Here is a 26,645-nt window from a genome sequence, read left to right as displayed (position 1 = left end):
CCACTACTTGCTTAATACGTCATATGTTAGTGACTGTATGTTATTATATACGTGTATGCGCAGCGTGCGAGAGTGGAGATTATACGCGTAAGTTCGTCCAAGCGAGAAGACTTGCGTTATCGGCATTTACGATGTACTGTGGTAATCATGGTGTTTGTCGACTACAATGGTCACTTACACCAGGCTGGTATTTCTTGTTTTTGATTCCGTAACCGCCGACTTGTAGCACGGCACACTTCTAGGCTTTTGTAAGACACCGCTTATGCCTGGGGTCGCCAACTCAAAACGGGTCGCGGGCCACTTTTCAAATTTCGTAGAGGACACGGACCGCATGAATCAAATATCGAGATTAACTAGGCCGCACAGTTGAGCAACGATGCTATCTCGTCAGCTACTCAACCCTAGTGAATTGATATATTGGTAAATGTGGGGTACTGGGCTTATCGAACGCCGTGAAATCCTAATTAAGGATTGCACCGTGTGTTGATTGATCAGATAGAAGCAGACATGGCGGCGCCTGTATGACAATGCTATTTTCAAATCCACATTGTCTTCGTCACTATCGGCGAGAAATGGCTTTGAAGTTACATTGCTGTCGTTAAAATACATTCATTAAATACGATATATTTCTTTTATATGTGGATAAATGGGCGAATAATGTATCGATTCAGCAATCCGGCCCGCCGAGTACTTAATTTTTCTATATCCGGCCCGCCGACTAGAGAAGTTGCCCGCCCCTGCTATATGCTTTACTATGGGATTGGAGTAAACATGGACATTATTTCGTCTCTTGTCCACTCCCACTACACGAGATCCTCGTCTAAAGGAAATATCTACTTACCCCCACCCAATAACAACCTAACTAAGAGATCTATCGACTACTCGGGACCTATCATCTGGAATGCATTACCACCAGGGCTGTGGAGTCGGAGTCGGAGTCGGTGGAGTCGGAGTCGGAGTCGGGGTAATTTTCGCTTGATGGAGTCGGAGTCGGAGTCGGAGTCGTGAAAACTGTAATAGCTGGAGTCGGAGTCGGAGTCGGAGTCGGTGGGAAAATACTGACTGGAGTCGGAGTCGGAGTTTGTGAGAATGACTATGATTTCGACTCCGACTCCGACTCCAACTTCTCTATCATGAAAACATTTGCTTTCAAAGAATTTTCAATATAATTTTTATGTACCACCAATCACTGTTATTAATAACGATACAGATCAGCTGCGGCCAGCCCGTGGCACGCAGGCCAAATTCGGCACACGAGAAGGCTAGCGTGTGGCCTGCGAGGTAATTCCCGAAATTATTTATGACATCAGGTACAATTGCAAGGCCAATCAAAATTTGATTAGAATGACCGAGAAATTTGATGATGACTAAAACGACAGTTCTGAGGCATTGACGTATCAAGGGGTCAGCCACATTTATCCCAGATCTTCGTATATGACCATGAAGTAGAATATTTCATAGCAGATTTATTTGACTTGAAATTTTTCTCGGTACTTCGCAAGATTCATTGTCACTAGATTTCTTGCATTCAGTATTTGAGCCCCGTTTTGAAAATTATTAATACATATTCTTCACAGAATTGAGTATAACTATATTCGCAATTAGGAGATACGGCTTCGCTTGTGCACTCGCAGCGAGATCGTCGACAAAACATTTGCACAAAATGATAGAGGCATGTTCACTGATACCGTCGATTTTGCTATGTTCGAACGTCGAATAATCCTGTCCTTGCCAAATGAGCCCAGTGGTATACAGATGCCACCCCCAATGTATGTTAGCGACATATTTATTGATATAGCTATAGCCTAATTCAGTCGTTATCTTGCAAAAAAATTTCGCGCGTGGCGCGACCAGGGCCTGATTGCGCACTGCACAGTTGGATGACATAATGTTAACAATTTTAGAGCGTAGTAATATAAGTCTTGTTTGCAATGTTTCATAATTCGATTCGCTCCTATCGACGACTAAAAAAAGGTTATCAACATTCCCGTTGCCCGCGCAATGGTTCGTAAATCTCAGGTGTCCATTTCGCCGAAAAAGTTGCCCACCCCTGATATAGATAAAAGATATTACTTGCAAATTACAACTCAGTTGCGGAGGGGAAGAAAATCGCAAGATGCGTTTTCGCGATGCAGTCAAAATTGATGCAATTTTTGGAATTATACCATGATACTGTGACAGAGAAAATGCATCGGCTGGTTTTGTAAAATTGTAAAAATATGTAAATATGACCAAACGATGCTTCCCATTTGACAAAATTAAAAATATTTGTAGTGTAGCTTAGCTGTTTGGGTCGAACAAATGATTAAGAAAGACTGCAAGTCCCAATCCTTGAATACTTGATTAAGTACATGTAGACTAGACATAGGCTATGGTCTTTGACTACTTAACTAAATTCCATTTATGACCAATGTCTATTACTAGTAGTAAGAGAGTTTGTGCTTGTAATCAGGATAGTGTGTAATGACAAAATTAGTAAGTTCAATTTCTTTATTAGTTGCTGAGTCATACACCAGAGCTTCACTTGGATTTTCTATCTACATTTTTATTATACAGGATTGGATATCTGCCATATTTGAATGATTCATACATTTCAGGATATTAGAGAGTCCATGTTATAAAAACTTGAATAAGGAAGGATATTTAGCAAATCTTTATTTCATGTTAATTGCATGGTGGATAATTCGAGCTGTGCAACAATGAAACAATTCAGCATGCCACAGTTAATCATATGTTTGCATATGTTTAATGGTTGTATGATAGTCATTCAACCGACAATGTGGCATATAATTTTCGAGGTAAATTGGTAATAATGCTGGAGTCGGAGTCGGAGTCGGGAGTCGGAGTCGGTACGTTTAAAGACCCAGGAGTCGGAGTCGGAGTCGGAGTCGGTACGTTTAAAGACTCAGGAGTCGGAGTCGGAGTCGGAGTCGGTATATTGAAAATGTGTGGAGTCGGAGTCGGAGCCGGAGTCGGTGGTAAAATTTACCGACTCCACAGCCCTGATTACCACCACACATCCGTGAATTGCCTTATAATAGATTCAAAAAAGCCCTACTTGATCACCTCTTGTCGCTACACTAACACTGTTGCCCTACCTCGCCCGGACATTGCTTCATTGATCATTTGCTACCATCGTTTAATTTTTCTTCTATTTTATTTTTTTAACTACTGTAACCTTTTTTACAGCCAGACTGCTTAGAGTCAAGTGTACCTGTTTGATGCTGGTGTGATCAGACTAGATGACCTTCACGGTCTTATCGATCATTCCTATCTAATACCGAATACTGTGCAAGCATATTTCCTGTACCACTATCACTGCCGTGTGTTATGTATTTTGGTTGGATGAAAATAAAGACTCTCTCTCTCTCTCTCTCTCTTGATGCACAACGAGGATGGTGAAAGTATTCATATCAATACAAATCATCCATATGGCTATCAAATAGCTGTTAGTGACGAAAATGATGCTGTTTCTTGGCGTCTAATCCTCGTGATGGACATAGACAGTAGACACCCTGGCAGCTTACGTTGCTGTTAATTTTCGAAAGTCGTATGATATCGCTGTTGTTGTATTCCTCATTGTGTAAGGATGATGGTCATTTGATCTTAAAAGATGCATCAATAAGAAACAGAAAGTTATCGGGAGAATGATTCCGTTTACGAAGAAGAGGTATGGATGCCTGGTCCTGAAAAAGTTGTCTGCAGATTATCATTTCACCATCATGACTGCTTCCCCTGCAGTAAATCAGTTCACCGATGAGTGTTGTGCGCTATGGGAAATCGTGTAATGTGGAGTTGCTGCTATGAGGTCCTACAGCATATAAAAATCATACGTTTGAATTACAATGAAGCTGATGAAACTTCAAAGAGAGAGGCAGTCTCATCTGTTTTCAATGAATGAGGTTGCAAAAGAGACGTCTATGCCAAAAGGCAAAAGCTGTTGCAAAAAATAGACCGTAGAGCAGGGCCGGCCAACCCGTGGCCCGCGAGAAGGTTTTGAGTGGCCCGCGAGGTAATTTCCGAAATTAATAATCTCATCAAAACTTGATGGCACAGATTGTGAACTTGCAAGGACAACCAAAAATTTGATTGGTCTGGCCGCAACACTTGAGATGTGATGACTAAAATATCAGTTTCGACTCATTGACAGGTCCATCAACCATTCACATATTGGTATATCTTCGTACACTACAATAAAGCAGAATAATTTGCGGTAGATTTATCAGAGGTAAAAATTTTCTACAAGCTTAGCGCAATATGTTGTCACTCGATTTCTTGTTTTTAATATTGTTGCCCTTTCGTGAAAATTGAAGAACACCAATGTATCAGATTGAGTCTAACTATATTCACGATTACGAGACAAAGTGTCGTTCAACATATGCGACCTTGCGTTTGCGCTCGCAGTAAGACCGTCGACTATGAAACCTTGGCACGGAATGATTGACGCATGTTGGTCGCAGCTTTCGATATCGATATGTCCATGCGCCGAATAGCCCAGTCCTCGCAAACTTAGCCCAGCGATATACAGCAGGCACGCAATATAGTCAAGTGACAATATTATTGACCTATGAACTTCAAAAAATTTTCGCGCTTCGCGCGGATAGTGGCCCGCGCAATAGTTCGTCAATCGAATGTGGCCCTTTGGCTGAAAAGGTTGGCCAGCCCTGCCGTAGAGTCATCAGTCATGGCATCTTGTTATGACAATTAAACAATTTGGGAAAGGGCTCGCTGAATCCATAGTGATTCACCCGTTATCAAAAGAACTAAGAAGCATACTTAGTGAAAAGCAACCATCATTCCAATGATAAATCCATCAAATATTGTACCGGTACTTTTTTCAAGTACAGTCACTTCAACCTCTTCTATGACATTATGATGCCTATTGATTGAATTAGAGCTGTTGGACATTGAACCCAGAAGAGTATATCAATGAAGCTGTGTAAAGCCATGGATGATTATGAGCCAGACCAGAGTGGACGGTTATTGACTATTGTCGGTTGCTCGCTGCCGGGACTCTTGTTATATGTATCTGATACATATTATGTTGGTAGCGCAAGGAACTTTGCTAAACCTTCTAAATTTTCAAGTACAAATGACCAATGCTCGCGAGCTCATACTTGTGTTTTACAATCTGCAAGTTTTACATTAGCATTCTCGTTGAATACTCTTGGATATGGTGATGGTATTTGTATCAATTGAGTTCCCACCGTAGTATTTTGCTTTGTGTCTTAGGGCAATCCCATACATAGGTTTCTCAAATAGCAGGTTGACATTCCTTCAAGTTAAGAATTGTTATGTAATATCCAAGTAATAATGAGCATGAATAATGCGTTGCTTAGAATTTTACAATCCAAAGTTTGTGCTTACCATACAATTTATTTCCGGGGTCGGTCAATAAATATTCAGGACTCTGCTTTATAGACTATAACCGTTCCATTTTATTCCACAAGATAACTGCAAGAATACAACTGGTACATCCTTTCATTGTCAATCATCAGAACGAGTTGGTATTATTAGTATTTTATCATTTAAAAACACCAACAGATAGTGATGAGATCGAAGGATAGGGAGGTATTAAAATGACATAAGGTCTTTCAACCAGACAGCTACTTGGCCAAGATCACAATATATCTAGAAAGGGTATGTATTGAATGCAGTCCAATCTGGTGTAGCTTTGCCCGATAAATTGGGAAAATAATAATGATAGAACCATTACGGTTGGTGATAAGAATAGAATCGTAATTTCAGCACTTCCATCACGACGACTCACGCCAAGAAACAGCATCATTTTCGTCGGCTAACAGCTATTTGATATCCATATGGATGATTTATATTGATATGGATACTTTCACCATCCTCGTTGTACGCCAAAAGACTAAATTAGGTTCATGTTTAGTCCAGTCCCATAGTAAAGCATATAGCAGCAAAACAGTTTTGGGTCGAGTTATCTTTATCGCCCCAAGTGTTCAGAATGAAGTGGAAATGACCCATTATATAGAAATAATGAGATTTGTAGGATTTTTAATATGCTGACTTTTAATACCCTGGGAGGAGGGTTGGTTCGATTATATTCACAATAAGAACAGTTTTGTTCAAAATAGGAACAGTCTCATGTTCACAATAAGAACAGTCGTTATATTCACAATAACGTCAGTCGCAGTATAGAGACTGTAGGATGGAGTGCAATTTGCAAACCCATTGTTCGCTGTTCAGAATGGTCACGCTTGACTTAGGCGACTCACTACTATGTTATTTATTGTTTACGTCAGGTCTGCAGAGATTGTTTGGCGATCCAGTTGATAGTTCGCAGCGAATGTAGGTGTTCAAAGTTGGCGTTAGTTGTTAATTAGGGATTTGCCATTTAATATTTATTTAGGGTTACCATACGTCCTCTTTTTAGGAGGATTTGTCCTTTTTTGACTTTTTTGAAAGTGTCCTCGGAGGACGCCCTTTTGTCCTCTTTTTTGAGATTTTATCCTCTTTTTGTCGAGAATTTAGGACTTAGGTCATATATAGCCGATGTCAAGAGATGCACAATAGTCTTTTAGATAACTTTATTTCTGCACCCTCACGTCAGTCAGTTTATACATAACTAACCTACGGTAGGTTAGTAATCTATAGCCAGTTCAGACAAGAAGAGAGCATGCATGGGTTGTCCGACATATGAGCATGCGACACAATGAAAAACGACAGTTAAGCATGCGACGCTATAGCATGAGGACACATTAGCATTGTAACACATGAGCATATGGACACATGAGCATGGGGACACATGAGCATGGGGACATATAAGCAGGATGAAACATGAGCAAGGAGACACATGGGCATGGAAACAGATTAGCATGCGACACTTGAGCATGTTACACATTAGCATTAAGACTAATAATCGACATGGTTATATATGGGCATGGTAACACGTGAGCATGGTTAGTGGTTACACATAACCATTGGGACACTTCAGCATGTTGACACTTGTACCTGGTGATATATGAGCAATTGAGCATGGTTACATATCAGCATGATGACAAATGAGCATGAGGACACTTGCGCATGCGACATTTGAGCATGCGACACTTGTGCATGCGACATTTGAGCATGTGACACTTGAGCATGCGACAGTTAAGCATGCGACATTTGAGCATGCGACATTTGAGCACGCGACACTTGAGCATGCGGCACTTGAGCATGCGGCAATTGAGCATGCGACACTTGCGCATGTGGCATTTGAGCATGTGACACTTGAGCATGCGACACTTGAGCATGCGACCCGTCTACATGCAGACACTTGAGCATGCGACACGTGGATATGCAGACACTTGAGCATGCGACACTTGAGCATGCGTCACTTGAGCATGCGACACTTGAGCATGCGTCACTTGTGCATGCGACACTTCAGCATGCGACACTTGAGCATTTTTCATATATTAGTGTGTAGTTAACTAGCGTCAAAATCATGGATTTATACCAGACCGAACATAATATATCTCCCCTCCTCCAACCCTAATATCCCCGCTCCCTACTTTAATACCCATCACCCCAACCCTGATCCTGGGATACCTTAACCCTAACGCAAACCCTAACCCTAATCTTGGGATACCTTAACCCTAACCCTAACCAACCCTAATATCCATCACCTCCAACCCTGATATTGTGATACCTTATCCCTAACGCAAACCCTAACCCGAATATTGGGATACCATACCCTTAACCCTAATATCCCCCTCTCAACCCTAATACCCATAATCCTTGACCCTAGTCATGGGATACCTTAACCCTAACCCTAACCAACCCTAATATCCATCACCCCCAACCCTAATCTTGGGATACCTTAACCACAGCATGGACCCTAACCCACTTCGAACCCTAATGTTCCCTATCAAAAGAGACCCGCAAAATAAAATAATAAGTCCCGTGTCGAAATGCGAATTTGGAATCCCTTTCGTCTCACAAAAGGATATATTCTTTTAGTTCGTCTGATACGTGTAAACGCGATTCCAATATATGTGAACGTGGAGCAATGACAACCTTTATCGCTTTACCGCGATTTTTGAAGCTTTTCACACAGATCTATATGGTCACATGCTCAAGTGTCGCATGCTCAAATGTCGCATACTCAAGTCTAACATGCTCATGCTCAAGTGTCGCATGCTCAAATGTCGCATGCTCAAGTGTCGCATGCTCAAATGTCACATGCTCAAGTGTCGCATGCTCAAATGTCGCATGCTCAAGTGACGCATTCTCAAGTGACGCATGCTCAAGTGTCGCATGCGCAAGTGACGCATGCTCAAGTGTCTGCATATCCACGTGTCGCATGCTCAAGTGTCTGCATGTAGACGGGTCGCATGCGTACGTGACCCCATGCTCACTCGCACATTTGCTCTTGTGTCCCCATGCCCATGCGTCCATATGCGCATGAGTGCCCATGCTCTTGTGTACCCATGCTCATGTGTCGTCACGGCTCATGTATCGCATGCTCATGTGTCACCATGCTCAAGTGGCACTTACTAAATTGTCACCATGTTGATGTGTCCCTATGCTCACGTGTATACATGCTCGTGTGTCCCTATACTCATGTGTCCCCATGCTAATATGTCCTTATGTTAATATGTCTCTGTGCTCATGTGTCTACATGCCCACGAGTCGCCATGACCAAAAGTCGCTATGCTCAAGTGTCGCATGCTCAAGTGTCGCTTGCTATTGTGTCGCATGCTAATATGTCCACGGACCCATGCATTGTCATGGGTCCACCAAGTGTCCATTTAACGGAGTCGGTGCTAGGAATAACAGTACCACCAGCGCGTTTCCATGTAGATAACTAACCGAATCGGATCCCGAAATTCGGGAATCCGCCCATCTCTGGTGTCTATCCATAGGTTAGTTATCTATAGTTTCCATGTGCGGCCACGGCCACTACTTGGCTCAGCCCGCATTGGATGAGCCCAGGAATGGTGGCCGCGTTTCCATGTACACAGTACAGTACATCGGAGTTGGATCAATTGTAATTTGTAATTGAGCTGAATGTAATAATTACATTTTTCATGTAATTGTAATTGTAATTGAAGCATTTCTATTTTGTGTAATTGTAATTGTAATTTGATCAAAATTTTGCTCAATTACAATCTCAATTACATTTTCATGGAAACCTGACAATCACAACATAAAATAATCATTTAATCAATCATTTATTCGTCGCACCAGTGAAAATCCGGTAGGAACCAGGATGACGACGAGGGGCCTTAAGGCCTTAGTAAACAGTCACCACATCATGTAATAATTAGCCTATTTACATCGGTGTTCTATGCGTGCTGCGTTATAACTAGATGATTCAGTCACGCTAAACTGTTTCCCATACTTCAGTAGCAGCAGCAAACTTTGTGAATTACAATATAGGCTAAACCAGTGGTTCTCAAACTGGGGGCGTGAAAGCATCTGAAAGGGGCGCGACGCTTCAATGAACTGAAATCTTTTCCGCGCTTGGCCCGATTCACCTCCGTTTTATGGTTGTTGCTCTGTGTATAGTCTGAATTTCGTATTGGAGAATTCTCGCATCAACAGTCATAACCTTCCATACCATCAAACTACATGTAAGGATTGCTAACTTTATGGTTTCATTGTGTGCCTATGACGATAAGGGGGCACGAAATATTCACTGTCATAAAGGGAGGCGTGTCTAAAAAAGTTGGAGAACCAGTGGGCTAAACTAAATCTTAATAATTCAAAAATGGATGAACAGCAAATAAACTCTTCTGAAACCTGTGCTGAACCATTTACTACACCGCGGTCATATTTTTTTTTAATTTCTGACCAGTACCGAGGCTTGTTGCAACAATAGCAAAAAAAATCAAGTTTCCAACCAAGCCTTCATCAAACTTGATCACGCATTTGTAGAGATGTTATCCCGATCTTACCTCCAATCTTGGCCAAATTTACTGAGACCAGAAACTTTTCACACCCTAATGTTTATCAAATGCAATATAACAGTTTCCTAGCAAGTGAAAATGTAAATGCGAACCAAAATATTATAATGCTTAGTTATCAGGAGGCTCTTTTCTTTTGCATTTATTTTAATTTTACGCACCTTATCGGTATCATCCTTATCGCTGACGCACTACCAATTACATTTCATTATCCTGACGCACCTGTGAGTAGCCTAATCGTGTGATTACATTTCATTGACTGTCCTGTAGCCTATTCGCTGTTAGTCGCTCAAACCTTTGGTTCCAATCGCTTGAAACATTTTTCTGTGCTTGTAGTTTTCAGTACTCATGATTAGAAAGTTCGAATACGTTAAAAATTTTTTTTAGTTAAAGGGTATTCTACATATCAGGAATGAAACATGAATAGCTTGAGATTGTTGCTAATTACGTCGCTACGGTTATCAAAGAACACCTCTTTACTAAATAAATTTCCTGTTTAAAAGTAATTGTAATTGTAATTATAGTTGTAATTAATTACATGATTAACAGTAATTGTAATTGTATTTTGATATTTTTAGCATTGAGTTATTGTAATTGCAATGCAATTGAGACATGCAAGGAAGTAATTGTAATTGTAATTGAATTAAAATATTGTAATTGATCCAACTCTGCAGTACATCATCAGCGGCGGATGAAGGTCGGTGAACAAAAATTGACAATCGGTGCCGGTACTTTGTGGTGTATAGTTAGTGCTGGAGGATATCGACATTAAAGTGCCTGCTAAATAGTTTGTTGAATCCTATAGGTTTTAGAGATATTTCTGTCAAGATACCCGGAGTGGAGAACAACGCCTATATAGCGAAAATCTTCCAAAGGGGACTTTTGCTGTAGGGTGCTACAGCGTAGCTATAGATAATATCAGGACAGTAACTAAACTAGCAACGTTGATATCCCGCCGAAGGTTGTTGTTGATGCGTCCTACCAAATACCGCCGTATAGGCTATGTCACGGGTCCGTACTGTAGCGACGGTAGCCGAACCATTGCTGCCTATCCTTTCAATACTAACTATGATTTTATAGGCTACAAATTCGTCTTTGTTTGCATGTTTCAAATATTTTGTATTTTAATAAAGAAACCATCAATTCAGCAAAGCATCAGTCATTGATCTATCCAAACACATTCTGGTTTACAATAGATGTCAGAATATTGGTGATAGCTAATCGTGAAGGCGGACTATGGGCTGCGTCATCCACATTCCACATGCTGGCAATTTGTTGCAAATATCTTTCTGCCCACTCCTTCAAGAATTCGAGCTGTTCGTCGAGGTCGTCGCTTATCACTTTTAGAGCCTTTTTCCAGATTCCAATTTCCTTCTCTTGGCGTTCCTCGAAGTACCGTGTATCTGCATTATCAAAAAATGAGTACCGGTAAAAGGTATACACTATACAGTATACATCCTACATACCGCGATACCGGTACCATATACACAGAAAATCTGAACAATTACCATGAATAACCCGCCGGGACATCAATAACGGAAGCTGACGTTCCGGGGGGTCCATATAAGCGGGGCATGGTCACTGGCGTAGCAGCATGTGCTGCCGCCCCTGGCTCTCGCTTAAAATGCCGCCCCCTCCTAAGTAGACAGCAGGAAATTTCGACATATATCGATTTTCAAGCAATCTTGTCAATACAAATAATTACAAATAATATGCCGCATCTCAGCCTCACCGTCTCAACGTTAATAAGGCCAAAAATAATACAGACAAGAAATAGCGAACGAAGGTATTGTGCAAATAGAAATCAATAGCCGCCTTAAAACTTTTCGGGCTTTCACTGAAACAAAATCAGCGATAATAACCTCAAATTCAAGTTTTCGAACGTATAGTCTCTTTCTATAGACAGAAGGGATAGATCTGATAGCCGATCATCATTCATGGTAGAACGTAAATGACACTTAATCAGTTTGAGCTTTAAGAAGCTCCTCTCACAGCTTGCAATTGAAACAGCAATGGTCAGATAAAGTTTCAGACGCGAGTATAAATATGGTGTCGAATCAAGTAGCTTTGCATTAACTAACCACTGCTCCATACCAGCCTCTTAAATCTGTCAATTTCCACAGCTAACTCCAAAAAGTCCACCTCGTCGTCATAGATGCTTTTAAAAGCGCTGGTGAATAAATTGTGACTTTCGCTTTGCAGCAGCGCGTGGGGATTAAAAAATCCAATCATATCATTAAGTGGTGTAGGCTATGCCGGTAAACCTAGTTTGAGATTCAAGTTTAGTTGTCATACTTGAGTACCCAGACAGGCCTACTGCTGAGCCAGCTAAAAGCAGCATAATTGTTCATGGTCATTGGTCATTGGTCATCCTATAGTTGGCCAGGCCCTCCGAGCGCTCAAATTTAACAATAATCGAAAGCTATTGTTGACCTGATTCCGGAAATACAATTTAAATAATGGTCTGGAAATCGGCATTGTTCCGAATAATCGGTCGATATAATTTCCACTATCATGGTCAATTGGTCAGTGTGTTGCGGCGCTCCGATTGTTAGGAACAATCGGACTTGACGGCTATTTTGGAGTGGTTCCATTGCCATGTTAACATATTAATTCGTGTTTTCAGAATCAGCGCGACACTAGAATTTGATTGAGACCAATTTGATTAAATTTTAGCTCACTGGATGCCAGCTATAGGACTTCCAATTACGCTGCTTTTAGCCGGCTGTGTACACTGTGCAGCCTCATTTTGCCGTCCCCTTGGAGCCTGCCGCCCCTGGCGCAGAGCCAGAACCGCCAAGTGCCTGCTACGCCACTGGGCATGGTATGGAACGAGAATTTTCCATCCTCCATACTTGCCTTACTCTCTCCATACCATACTTGCAATTTTCCATACCATACCAACATTGTTCCATACCTAACTTGATACATATTCCATACTTTCAAATACTTCAATATCATAGGTAGGCTATATAGTACCTTTTATAGCACCTATATTATTGATATTTCGGATGTCATTATTGCTTAAACTAACCATGCTGCGAATCCAATTCCTGGTAATAGTTTCACAGAGTCTGTTTTGGTGAGATTTAGTTCACGATGGTGAGGTGTCGTGTACGTCTACTCGTCTACTCTACAGCTTCCACGAGAAAAATGAGATAGTAAGCTGATTGTTATCTAGGACCGTCCACAAAAGGGAGTGGCAACATACGACCCGCGATCCGGATGCGGCCCCAACAAGATTTTGTCCGGCCCGCGGACAATTTCCCGAATTACATGATAATGTAGGCCTAGGCTTACTATACGTCCTCTTTTAAGAGGATTTGTCCTCTTTTTTGACTTTTTTGAAAGTGTCCTCGGAGGACGGCCTTTTGTCCTCTTTTTTGAGATTTTGTCCTCTTTTTTGAAAATTTAGGTCAGATTTAGAGCAAATTGCGAGTGATATGTCGTAAACTGGTAGAGAAGTGACGCTCCGCGGAGGGTATTTCGGAGCGAAAAACGCAATATTGAGCTCCGAGCGGAAAGATGACCTTTTTTTTTAGTCAACCGGTCACAAAGTAGGAAAAATTCACCGGTTTTTGAGAAATCTACTCCAGTTTTGCAAGTCTCAAATTTCTGAAATAGTGTCCTCTTTTTAGATTTCCAAAATATGGTAAGCCTATGATAATGTGGCCCGCAGCCCCAGTCTGCCGAGATTCCCCACTAGTTTCCTAAACGTCAAATCACAGATCACAATAAAATGTATAAAACATCAAAGTATGGACGTATGGAAATGTCGTTTCATACCATAGATTAAAATCTTCCATTCCATACCATACTTGCATTATTCCATATTCCATACCAAAATATCGATCCATACCTTACCATACTTCCATACCATACCATGCCCTGCATATAAGTATTGTAGTGATAACGCTGTGATCACTCGCCCATGATATTTCACTATGTCTCGAATAAGAAACTATTTCTCGTTGTGATTACTCGAGAGTCGAGACTTCTATATAAGTGTAGGTAACACGTGTTAGACATTACCTTTTACTGTGATTATGAGACTCTATACGCAAACTACTGTACAACGTTCTGAATAAACCATTGTATTGAGTATATATCTGTTACGAAGAACTTCACCAAAGGAACAGCTTCTCGAGTTGAGTATTCAAGTATAGCCGAAATCCCAAGATACACTACAAAAAAAAATTAGACAATTTGGTCTCAAAATTAGACAAATTTGGTCTCAAATTTAAGAAATGAGGTTGATTTGGTCTCATTTTACCACCCACTCACCATAAATGCTATTTTCGACTCAGACAACCATATATATATTGATCTGAATGGTATACGTGAGTAGTAAGTGGCATGTACCTTGATAACTATATCTAGTGAATACCTTGTAAACTTAGTACAGGATCATCTCAACACTGCAATTTCTGGTCTCTCTCATCCTTCCCCTCCTCCGCTCAGACCCCTAACATTGAAAAGGATGCCCCCAAGGCACTGCTACCATTTTCGATCAATTTCTGGCTTACTTTTGAGACATAAAGTACTTGGTAAGACTAATTTGTCTTTAAGACTTTTTCTGCTAAAAAATCGATTTGAGACATTGAGACCAAACTTGTCTAATTTTTTTTTGTAGTGTATAGCTCGAAGCTAAAACCCGTCCACGAACTCCGGACCGTCAAAAATCCAGTTTCTATATGCGCAAATGAATTTATTGAATTCACGGGACTGTGATGGAAATATACATATTGAAACTGATATTATACGAGAAAAACAAATTGTTTTTAACATAAATACCCGCTTGAACCTTTCTCTATAGGAAATGATCATGAATTCTAGGAAAAAGGTAATGCAGAGGCGTCCAGGTCCGCTAATCTAATTGACGAACCTACGGGGCTCGTTCACTTTCGGACCAAAAATCAATTTTCTCCATAAGGATGTAGTAGAATTGGTCCTCAAGTGAACGAGCCCCGTCCCGGTCCGTATTGGGGCGCGTGTAGTCGCGTTTGTCGCGGGCGGACAGGGGTATCGGCGGTTGTTTTTGTTGTATTTCTGCGTATTCGGGTCGGATTCCGTCGCATATTTTGTTTGTGATTTTTTGCCGAGAACATATTAAAAAATTAATAAAAATGTTCGTGGTATCAGAGGATTTACTCAGATATCTACACCATCGAATGTTTACATTCGATATAGAAGCACTGTTGGAGCTCAAAAACTACCCATGCTTTCCAAATGAAAACCTGATTTTCAGTGCTGACATAAATGTATCACCGGCCCATCTGCATCCAGAGGCCTGCCCTTCTCTTTTCAAAGCCTGAATCTGATCCTTGTTGAAAAAACCTTCCTATCCTCCTCCATCTGTTCCTTGTTATCCGAGCTTACATCCAAGTTCCAAAACGATCATAAATTGTGCAATTCCGCTATTAATCACATTCGGGTATCTTGTATGGTTTTCATTGTGTATTTGTATCGTCAAAATGCTACAATTAATTTCACAATGATTTCGCATTACCAGCGATTTCAACCGCGCGCGCAATTTCTTCGTCTTTCTCCCTGAATTTCTTTGCACTGTATTCCGTGGCACACAAGACCTAAACAGGTGATAAGGGCCACTCTATAAACTTTTAATCATAATAATAACGCGCAATTTCTTCATCTTTCTCCTGACACCGGCCTTGTAGCTGCAAATTGTAAGATGGGTGACTTTATATCGTATTGGGTGGTCTATCCTGTTACAGTATGTATGCGGCAAGTTTCTATTGGCCATATTGAATCTTACTAGCTCCATCTCCTGCTTCAACAGGATACAATTCTCACAAGAAGCCTTTAGGTTGAGATTCTAAATATATCGCCATATGTAGGCCTACAATTCGTTGATGCAGCCCAGAAATGCATTTTGCTGTGGTAGTCCGGGGTGATCTGAAATAAAAACGACCAGCAGACAACGAAAATACATAAATTCACCTTGGTTTCTATGTCCAATATACCAGTTGCGGGCGTAATCCCATAAATATCACTGCCAATATGAACGAAAACTACAGCCTCACACATAGGTTCAGGCTGTTTTTGTGGTCTTTTGAGACCAAAATGGATGCCGCAACGTAACAGTGGCATGACGCAACAATGACCTCGCACTTCTTGCCCTTCTACATTCTTTGGGCGCAACCATTCCGTATACTTTTTCGCTCTTCATTTTCGCCTTTGGTGGGAGGGATTCGAGCCCCGGCGCGGCGTGGCGGCGAGGCAAGCACAGTGCTTATACCCATTAGGCCACGACGCCCTCGAGAGCGGGAGACGATACGCGGCAATTCGAGTTCGCACGCTCGCGTCATCCGCTGGAGGTCTCTCGCATAATCCCGCGGTTCCCGCCGTCCGCGAGCGGGCTCGTAGTTTGGGGCCGGGCGAACACAATGGCACGGGCACTCAAAAATGAACAGAGTAACAATTTTAAAGATTCTAATCGTGTAGTGATACATGATTTCTTAGCGTACTGAAATTAGACGATCCTGTCGAAGTTACATTATGGCATCCACTGTTGGGGGGCTGCCAGTAAAACTGCACTCAAGCCACTGCAGAAACTACAGCATAAAGTGCTCCGAATCATAGCTAGGGCCCCAAAGGGGCCTGGCTGCTCATCCAATAAGTCGCTGCTGAAGAGATTCGGCGTCCTAAACATAGAAGATATGCGGAAACTAGAAATCGCCAAGTTTATGTATCAGTTTCACTGCGGTCGTTGCCCCGAATATCTCAGTGACTTCTTTACCTCTGAATCAAAAGCGCACAAGTACAACACACGCGCGTCCACGTCGTCCAAATATCATATGATCGACCGAAAAGATCATCGCTCCATCAAATATGCCGGACCTGATGTGTGGAACAGTATCCCGCCGGCCATCCGACAGTCGACGAGCATGTCCACATTCAAGTCGAAATACAAGCAATTACTACTAAATAAATACAGTCCATCCTCAAGATTACCGGACCACGACTGACCTATCGATCTCGCTTCCCATGACATGCCGCCCTATTTCTTGTCGCTTTCTTTTTCTATACTGTATTCTTTACTTTCATTCAGTGTGCATGCCTCCTCTTTACTACGCCTAGGCCAAGGTGGGTGTCCGATTCCATTGACAAATCCAAGTCGCTTCGACATCTTCCTGTCTATTCATTGTATCGCATTTTTTGTGGTGTATTGAACTGATAAAATTGCTAATAAACCAATGATGATGTCGCTAAGAGTTAATTTATAGTTTCGAAGTAATTTCCCAACGCGTTGCGGCATACGAAGCGGGGTGCGTCATTGTATATGAGATATCTGTGAAGTCGTGGTCGAGCCGCGGCAACAGTGACAATGGATGCGCAATAGGACTGTTGAAAAATAACCTTTATTTCTGAATCTTGCTGGTTACGTGATTAAATCGATAAAACGACGTACACCAGATTCGAATTCATTCTAACCAATATTCGCGGATTTAGTACAGCATGAAAATTTTGAATTCCAAGCATTTTGAATTCCAAGCCGTAGAAGTGGAGTGATTTCAATTTTTCTTTGATAAATCTCTGATAATTCCGGGATTATCCTTGATCGGTGGATCACCCCAGAATTATCATCAAAAATGCGCAATTAAACGGGTACGCTCGAAAAATATACCTGTCCTGTCGCAATTACATTTAATCCGATGCGAAACTGACATTTTATTCGCTGTGGCCACTCTACATGTGTAATTTGTATACATTTCAACTTTCCACGCCGTTCTCATTGATAATCGAACACTCGACACGACTCGAAGCCCAATACACATTGTCGTCTACTTATGACCCGTCGTTTCTAAAAGCTTATCGCTCTTTCAATTTAGAGTCCCAATTTCCAGCGCGGCGCTCGACGCTCAGGCTATCGCTCTCCCCCGTGGCGAGCGAGGGCCGATCAAAATGGGCTTTTGCCGCGTTGTAGTACTGGTTGGCGACGTGGCAGAACCGGGCTGCGGTCATCGCCTGAACAGGTCTGAACTGCCCCTCAGACGATCGCGGGTCAGATGGGGCTGCGGGTCTTGCTAGCTCCGCGAAACGCGGCTTTAGGAAGTAGAAGTGTTAATTTTGCACAGCTCGATCGAGCCGCCCCGCCGTCGAAAACCGGTCGTTTACGCAGCCGTCTCGCGCGGATCCGGAACTTGCGCGCCGGTCAACGCGCGAACACGTTCCGCCCCGCGAACCGATTCGGATCGGTCGGCCACTTCCGGGGTCGGCGCCACGGCCCGGGTCACGACGAACACTAGCACAGAAAGCCGTGCCCCGACCGGCGTCGGCCGTCGCCGAGAGCTTCATCGTTTCGTTCGCGTCTGCTCGTTCGGCAGTCGTTGGTTATATACGTACACTACAAAAAAAAATTAGACAATTTGGTCTCAAAATTAGACAAATTTGGTCTCAAATTTAAGAAATGAGGTTGATTTGGTCTCATTTTACCACCCACTCACCATAAATGCTATTTTCGACTCAGACAACCATATATATATTGATCTGAATGGTATACGTGAGTAGTAAGTGGCATGTACCTTGATAACTATATCTAGTGAATACCTTGTAAACTTAGTACAGGATCATCTCAACACTGCAATTTCTGGTCTCTCTCATCCTTCCCCTCCTCCGCTCAGACCCCTAACATTGAAAAGGATGCCCCCAAGGCACTGCTACCATTTTCGATCAATTTCTGGCTTACTTTTGAGACATAAAGTACTTGGTAAGACTAATTTGTCTTTAAGACTTTTTCTGCTAAAAAATCGATTTGAGACATTGAGACCAAACTTGTCTAATTTTTTTTTGTAGTGTATTAGGTTAGCTACGCTTCTAATACAGATCACCAGAGACATTAAGCCTTAAATCCCGCATGGCGCCGCCGAGTCAGTCGTGAGATATACATCTTCAATACTAGGACGGACGTTTGCTATCGACGACAAGGACATTCTACACCCACACGGACGAACACGGTACACGTTTTTAATTCTCAATTTCTGTTGAAAACTCATGACAGCTGACCCTATTGAATTGTGTATGTGTTAATGATTTTGGAAGTGTTATTGTTATATTGTCGTTACATATTCAATGTTGCCATAGACAAGTGTTTACTAAAGTGTCTAAATGGCGAGTAAAAATATGCTACCAGCTGAGAAGGTACTATACTCTGAAATCGGGCACGCTAAAGATGTTAAGCACGCCGGTACTTTACCCGGTATTGCCGATGAAAGAATTAGGCACGCCTTTCCTATCAGCTGTGCCATAAACGAGCCTACGTATTTAGGCGAAGCTCCAGTTAATCAAATTGATAAAATTGGTCAAAATAACGACGCCATTTTCTCCGGACTGCCGGGGCAACCAGAGCACAGGGCCGACGACCCGACTACTGTCGACCCGCAAGAATCATATCGCCTTCCCGTTCAAAATTGTGTCGCGCCGTCAGTAAATGATAGCTCAGCTTTTCTGAGTCAATATATGATTGACGCGCAGAGGCAAATGACTTTGGTTGTTAACAAAATGAAGCGCATTACATACTACATATTTCATTCTGGCATACATGAACAACTGTTAACCATTGCACAGCGTGCCGGCGCTAATTTTTCTGAAAGGAATGAATATATGAGCGCATTACATTCGATACGCGTTACCCGTGTCTCTAACCTATGATTCCCAACCAAAATATTACGCTAAGATATGGTCGAATGTGAATTAGGTCATAGGTATCCTTTGCTTGAATTCGTTAATATGGGATTCATCTTGTGCACAGATCAAATTAACTTATCCCACAATCGTTGAATTCGTCTAGCACTATATACCTTATGGGATCACCTCGCGCTAATCATGGTTATATGTCCCACATTACTGAGAAATTATCACCGATTTTGTGCAATTATACGACACCTCTCATTGTATATGGAATTGGGATGCGGGAAATCGGAGACTGGTCATTCGTTCGACCCGGGTGTGTGGATACGGGGTGAAGTTAAGAGGAAAACGCTTCCTAGTCCGAACAAAACTGCAGATTGGACGGACGGGGGTTTTAAGGCGGTCCTCTTGGCGAAAATTCCAATGTCCACACGATAGAACCTTTGACCGGTACCGCAGTCTCGTGTCGGATTTATATGCATTGATTGTAATGTCGATCAGCATCTCATTTATGCCTACAACGTGAGGAAACTCACAAGTAACCCGGAGTTGTTAGGGCGATGGGGAACATAAATTCATCCGTTTTCCGAACACCATTATCCGTGTATCAACCAGTTACCAAAGTCGAGGAGGTGTTTTATTCAGACATTTTGACTCTGGAAAATCCAAAGCACGAACCTGGACATCACGGACATATCGAAGCCTATTGTCCAATTTTCCAAAACATACATGTCGATGTACAACAGCACATTGTATGTGGTTAACCAATGATTTTGATGGGATGCATCAGAGCAAGTGAATATTTGATTAGACAAATGTATCGGAGTCGTTGTTGGTGTATAGGCCTACTGTATATTTTGTCACTGCGCGTTGTAACAATATACAAAAATATCAAATTGTCTGGTGTGGTTGTCAGTTTTCAAAACGAAAATGATATTGTTACCCAGGGAAAGATAGATTTCCAAGTGAAAACGGTATTGGTACTCAGGTAAATGATAGTTTTCCAGACGAAAAGGGTTCGTTACCCAGGAGAAAATATATTTCCAAAAGAAAATGATTAGTTACTCTAGGTAAAAGTATTTTTCCAAGTGAAAATGTAATGTTACACTGGGTAAACGCCGGATCTCCAAAAGAAAATGATATTTTTACTCGGGTAAACGACGGACCACCAAGTGAAAATGGTTTGTTGCTCAGGGATAAAATATATTTCCAAGTGAAAAAGGTTTGTTACCCAGGGAAAAAATGTATTTCCAAGTGAAAAAGGTTTGTTACCCGGGAAAAAATATATTTCCAAGTGAAAAAGGTTTGTCACCCAGGGGAAAAATAGATTTCCAAGTGAAAAGGGGTTTGTTACTCTAGGAAACGATAGACCCCCAGGTGAAAATGTATTGTTACTCTGAGTAAACGATAAATCTCCAAAGGACAATGGTATTTTTTACTCTGGTAACGGCAGACCTCCAGGTGAAAATGGTAATTTTACTTGGGTAGGTATCGTATGTTTAGTGTCGTTGGTGTTGTTAAACGTTATCGCTTGACGTTGGTATACTATTACGAGTGTGAAAAGGATTTGCACGTCTTGTGCAGAGTATCGCGACAGTGAACATATTTTTGGTGTGACGAAACAAGATTGCTGTTTAAATTTTAATGCATTTCGATTACCGAGTTGCTGTACAATAGAGATGACTCTACATTAGACCGTGCTGTGTACTTCGATTAAAACCACAAGACCACATGTAAATCTATTCACACAACTCGATGATGTTGATATAGTGTTACTAAAATTGATTATTACCTATTTACACAACATAAAAATAACTATTCATGACGTAGCAGGTTTCTTGAACTCGTGCTTGATGAAAACGAATGGTGACAAGTATGCTTTTGAGTGAAAAATAATTATTTAGCGTAGTGGCAGTTTGCGACCAACGAATGCAAATCGATCTTAATATTACAATATACGCTTTCGTCAACATAACGACTTGGTGCAGGAGAAACACTTTAACGTTTTTTCGATAACCAGAATCTTGAAACTTGTTGCTTGTGTGATTTACAGCTGGTGCGCAAAGGTTAGCGACGTTTTTTAATATAGTTCCACCTTCTAGTTGTTTTGATGTGAGACTCGGCATTTTGTAGAGTCTGACCAATCATTCCACGGTTCAGTATAGTATGAGAATATCGAGTGGAATATTTTGTGTGATGTAAATATCTTTCATATTGCGATCTGAAAAAGTCGCGGGGATATCGGTCGTATCATACAAAGCAACTAGTTGACACAAACAAAATATTGAAGGAAGACTCGTCTGTTGTTTTCATGAGTCAAGAGAGTGAGAATTGTTTTTGTTACACTAAATTATTTTCCGCTACACTAGCATATAGTTTGTATCTAGAAAACCGATACACACCGATGACGTGATGTTGATCAATATCCGTTATGTAAAAAGTGAGTAAATAATCTTCCAGGTTGGTGTGATTCAAGTCGACAATATGTTACACATACCCATCATTCGTATTGTGTGTGATATTGTGAAGATGATACCGTGACAACACAACAAGGAATATTTTGTATCAGGTGTTTGCGCTCTAGGAATAGCGAAGTGTGTGATATTTTGGATATCTGTGCTCGGCTGAAACTAGGGTTGTCCTTGGGTCTTGTGTCGGGTAAATCAGAACTATGTCTAGAATTCAAGCACGTCCAAGTAAGTTCTTTAGTGACTATGATTACATCTACTTTGACGAGAGGAAATGGAAAAATTCAAATGGATACTATACTAACGAACAAAAAGTGCCAAATGGTTTTACCAGATTTAGGTGTAGGATATCTTGTCGTCGATTTCTTTATCAGAGTGTGTTTTACAAATATTTCTAGTACACCTAATGATTGAGGTACGTGATCAAGTTTCCAATCAACTATTAATCGGACGTACGACTTTGGTTTAACAAATGGAAATATTTCTAAAATGCTTGCTGGTATCATAAGACACAAATCGAAATTCACATCATTCAAGACCTTTGCATGCTCCGAGTTTTGTGATGGCATTTATTTCGCCCGATAGAAATGAACTTGTATCAATAGTAACGCGAAACGCAATTATCATTTTCGGTGTTGGTCGTGTTCCTGATTTCTTTGTCGGTATGCACTCTACAAATAATTTCTGCATACTGAATTAGGATGTGTTTGGTGAATATCATAGAAATCGTTTTTTGTGGTGGTAATGACTTTCAGTAGTTTGGTTTTATGATTACAATTACTTTAGAAGATTCAAATGATAATGTATGATCACTAACAACAATACAAACACATTTTGTAGATTTCAGTGTAGCACATATTTTGATTTTATTATTGCTGTGAGTTTTGTCTAGTAGAATACGTTGCAGCCAGTAGGCCTAATGATATTCCAAATTGCTCTTGTGCTGATCAAGGTCTTAGAGTGTAACCTTGTAATTTTTTACATTCAGCAAGTACAACGACGAGTCACGAATTAAGTATTGTTCACCCGCTTCTACTGGTACTCGATACCAAAAGTGATATTTTCACACTCTGTAAGGTATGGATGTTTCAATTCGCTGTCACAAATTCCGACAATAAATCGTATCAATTGTTGGATTCAATAGTAACGATATTGTGATATACTAACTCCACACGTAGTCGTTTCAATTACTCGTTACGAATTGCGATAATAAAGCATTTTGTATCGGGTGTTCAATGTATGAATAATGGAATTATTACATATTTAGCACCGGTTATCGCAAACGATGGATTTTAATAATTGTACTGGTTGTTGAATGTAATAATACCGACATTGTTGTTTCATCTTTAGTCCTAATTATTGTAAACGATTGCATTTCTAAAGTATTTCTGTCGTCTGCAATACAACGATTGTTTTGTACCAATCCGGAATAATTTCCAAATCAAGAACATTTCGCACATGTAAGTCTGGCTTTACAAATTGATGTTTTAATAACCATGGTAGTGAAAAGTTTGTTGCTGTCATAATAACCTTTACCAAAACACCGAGTCTAATTACCGTGAATAATTTAATAATCAAGTCATGGTCGAGCATTAGAAAATACACGCCACATGTCAAATCACTGTGTCAATCCTTATGTTTACAGTATGATAACTTTCAATGTAACACCGGCGTTTGATCGTAAGAAATGAATTCTTAACTACGTTGGTCAGACTTTCAAATGTCGTTTATTCAAAACACATGTTAATCTCAAGTCGCGCGCCAAGTAGCAATTACTTCATCTTGCAGTTGAATAAAAAAGATGGGATATGGATACAACTGAGTTGGTATGTTTGTGGGTTGTAGTGATTACTCGCGTAGTCTTGTCTACTTTTCATACGGAGACTTTTTGTTTTGGTTTGGTGAGTTACTACAAACGGATTGACTTACCAAGGTTTTTGTATTTTACTCTTTTGTGCATGGCAAGATGTTAAAATGTTGAATTGTCATAGTGATAGTATTTCTGAAACTCTATTTTACAAACGGAAACGGAATCGTGAATAGAGTTGTCAGTTTCAAGGATTGTTTCAAAGTATAATCTTGAAATGTGACTGGATCAAAGTTGGTAGTCATGATTGTCAATCTATTTCAATTCAGACTATGTCAAAGTCCAAATATTTCATTCTGGATTATCTGAATTTACCTTTAGTACATCCTGCGAATGGATTCCGACACCGCACCATAACATTTTTGATAATAAGGACTCAAGGATTTTCAGCCAAGGAATACTTGAATTATTTTGGTGATGGTAAAAAAGTTAATGATACGATTGTGCGTGCTTTTGTGAAGAGTTTGATTTCACAGAAATGAATGAATGTATAAATGTGTATACTTGTGATTCTTGTCGCGACTGTGAACAGCAGACTATTCTGTAGGTGCGAAACAGCGGTATGGAAGGTGCGAATAATCCGATCTGAAAGTCGGCGTACTATTCAGGTTACGTAGGAATCAATCGGCAGCGAGGAAAGACTTGAGTTAGAACACTATCGGTCACTTGTCACGACTAAACTACGGCGTCTTCATGTGAAACCGTGTGAGCGATCCCTATACCTGTAACGTTATCATGTCGCCCGAGACATTATTTTGTCAGCGATCGCGGGGTTTTGCAAACTATTACACACCTATTTGGAGTGTTAGTATGTGAACGCGGCTATTGTTGGTATTGGAATCGCCGTCTACGCCGGCTCTGTGACAAACTAATTACTAAAATATTACTTGTGCGTGATTCCTACCTCTGTAACACCAAACCACGAGGGATAGATGTGTCTGATGTGTTATCCTGTCAGCACTCGTAGGATTTTACAAATATTTCACATCTTTTTGAAGTGTTAGTATGTGAACGCGGCTATTGTTGGTATTCGAATCACCGTCTACGCCGGCTCTGTGGTAAACTAATACCAAGCGACTGATTCCTAGATTTAGCAAACTATTTCACACCCTTTTTGGTGAAAGTACGACATACCACCCGCGGTCTATACCCGAAAGTACGAATCATCGCCGCGTCCATAAGAATAACGATATACTAAAGTCGCGCTCGCCGTAAACGTTAGGATTAACTCGAGTCGGTCATATATAATAATTTGGAATATACACATTAACTAAGAATCAATGACGTCACTATTTACTATACCAGATACATATTCAACACCATGCCGCCGCGCCTATACCCGCAACGTTAGTCAAATCATCGACAGTCTATACCCGAAAGGTCACCATGTCATCGCGCCTATACCTGAAAAGGTAACCATGCCACCACAAGTTTTCACGACACCGTGCCGCCGCAGCCTATACCCGAAAAGGTAACCATGCCACCGCAGCCATAAGACACAATGGCACCGTGCGACCGCACCCATAAGAGATAAGGGTCACCGTGCCACCCCCGGTTTCTCGGCACCGTGCGACCGCACCCATAAGAGCCCACCCACCTCACGAGCGATCTATATAACTACTTATGTTGTTACGATATTTCCAGGGGCACCTTACCACAAGCACACCAACTGCAGATGAGGTCTGCTCAGATAGAATCACTCAATCAGGTGAAGTACCCAGATATCCACATGAAGAAAAAAAACAAGACCAATCTTTTCTACATTCAATTCGATTGAAACTGACCGAAAATCGAATTGGACAAAATGTCGTATTTGACGCAAAATTGTGCATTTTGATATTTAAAAAGTACGCAATTTCCCAACTTTTTCATGTTATCGTTAATATCTTGATGTAATACTTATCCCAATGTATAACATATCCGAAGCAGAGGGCACGCCGTTACATTTTGGGTGTCCTAATTGTTGATTGAAACTGACCGAAAATCGAATTGGACGAAAAGTCGTATTTAATGCAAAATCGTGCGTTTTGATCGTAACAAAGTAGGCTACGTAATACCACGATGAAATAGTTTATTGAATAATTCATAGAATGCTGCATTACAGTAGACCTATACTAAACACGAACACGACGTGAATCGCAATAATCGTAATCATTTATATTCTGATGTGCTCAAGACACATAGTGTTCAATGCGATGCAGGTGACCGGCAGGGATGTTGCATTTACCTATTATGGTATTTTAATCAAAAACGACTTGGGCCAATTGGCCGATGTAACAGTGTTGGATAGGCTGTCTTCGTTAAATATTATTATTTTTACTTTTTTTCTTCTCGATATCACATATGATCCTTTGTTGAGTCTTTTTCCGGGCCTCTTACCGCCGTAAGAAATAGTCACACATGGGGGAAGGAACACAAATTTACCTCCGATGCTTTGGCTACAGGCGAATCTACTGAAGTACGAGTAGAAGAATTTCTGCCAAAAGCAACCTAAAACTACTTGAAGTTGAAGTAGAATTGACTGGCTTTAAATCTACTCGAGTAAGTAAGTAGTTGTGAAAACGATTGTAGATCGTGCGCATTGATTGTCAAAAGCTGCAAATTGAGCTATGCGAAAGGTGCAGAGCTTGATTCATATAGATCCATATCAGGAGGTATCCAATTTTCGACAGCATAAGCGCTCGTCCGCATAATGGGCTGAAAATGATAGTATTGATATGGAAATACGATACCAATCCTCTG

The 26,645-nt window shown here is 41.0% G+C and overlaps 1 long non-coding RNA gene across 1 annotated transcript in view; it reads left to right on the top strand.

The window, feature by feature from the left end:
• LOC145456345 (uncharacterized) overlaps positions 1–26,645 on the top strand; it is a 126,389-nt gene that overhangs the window by 12,337 nt on the left and 87,407 nt on the right. The gene's annotated exons all lie outside the window — the stretch shown is intronic.

This window comes from Botryllus schlosseri, chromosome 2 (assembly GCF_051294905.1).
Source record: "Botryllus schlosseri isolate E-star chromosome 2, Bs_hap1, whole genome shotgun sequence".
NCBI classification, from domain to species: Eukaryota; Metazoa; Chordata; class Ascidiacea; order Stolidobranchia; family Styelidae; genus Botryllus; species Botryllus schlosseri.
Note: the sequence above shows the minus strand (reverse complement) of the source record. Positions and strands in the feature narration are given on the sequence as shown.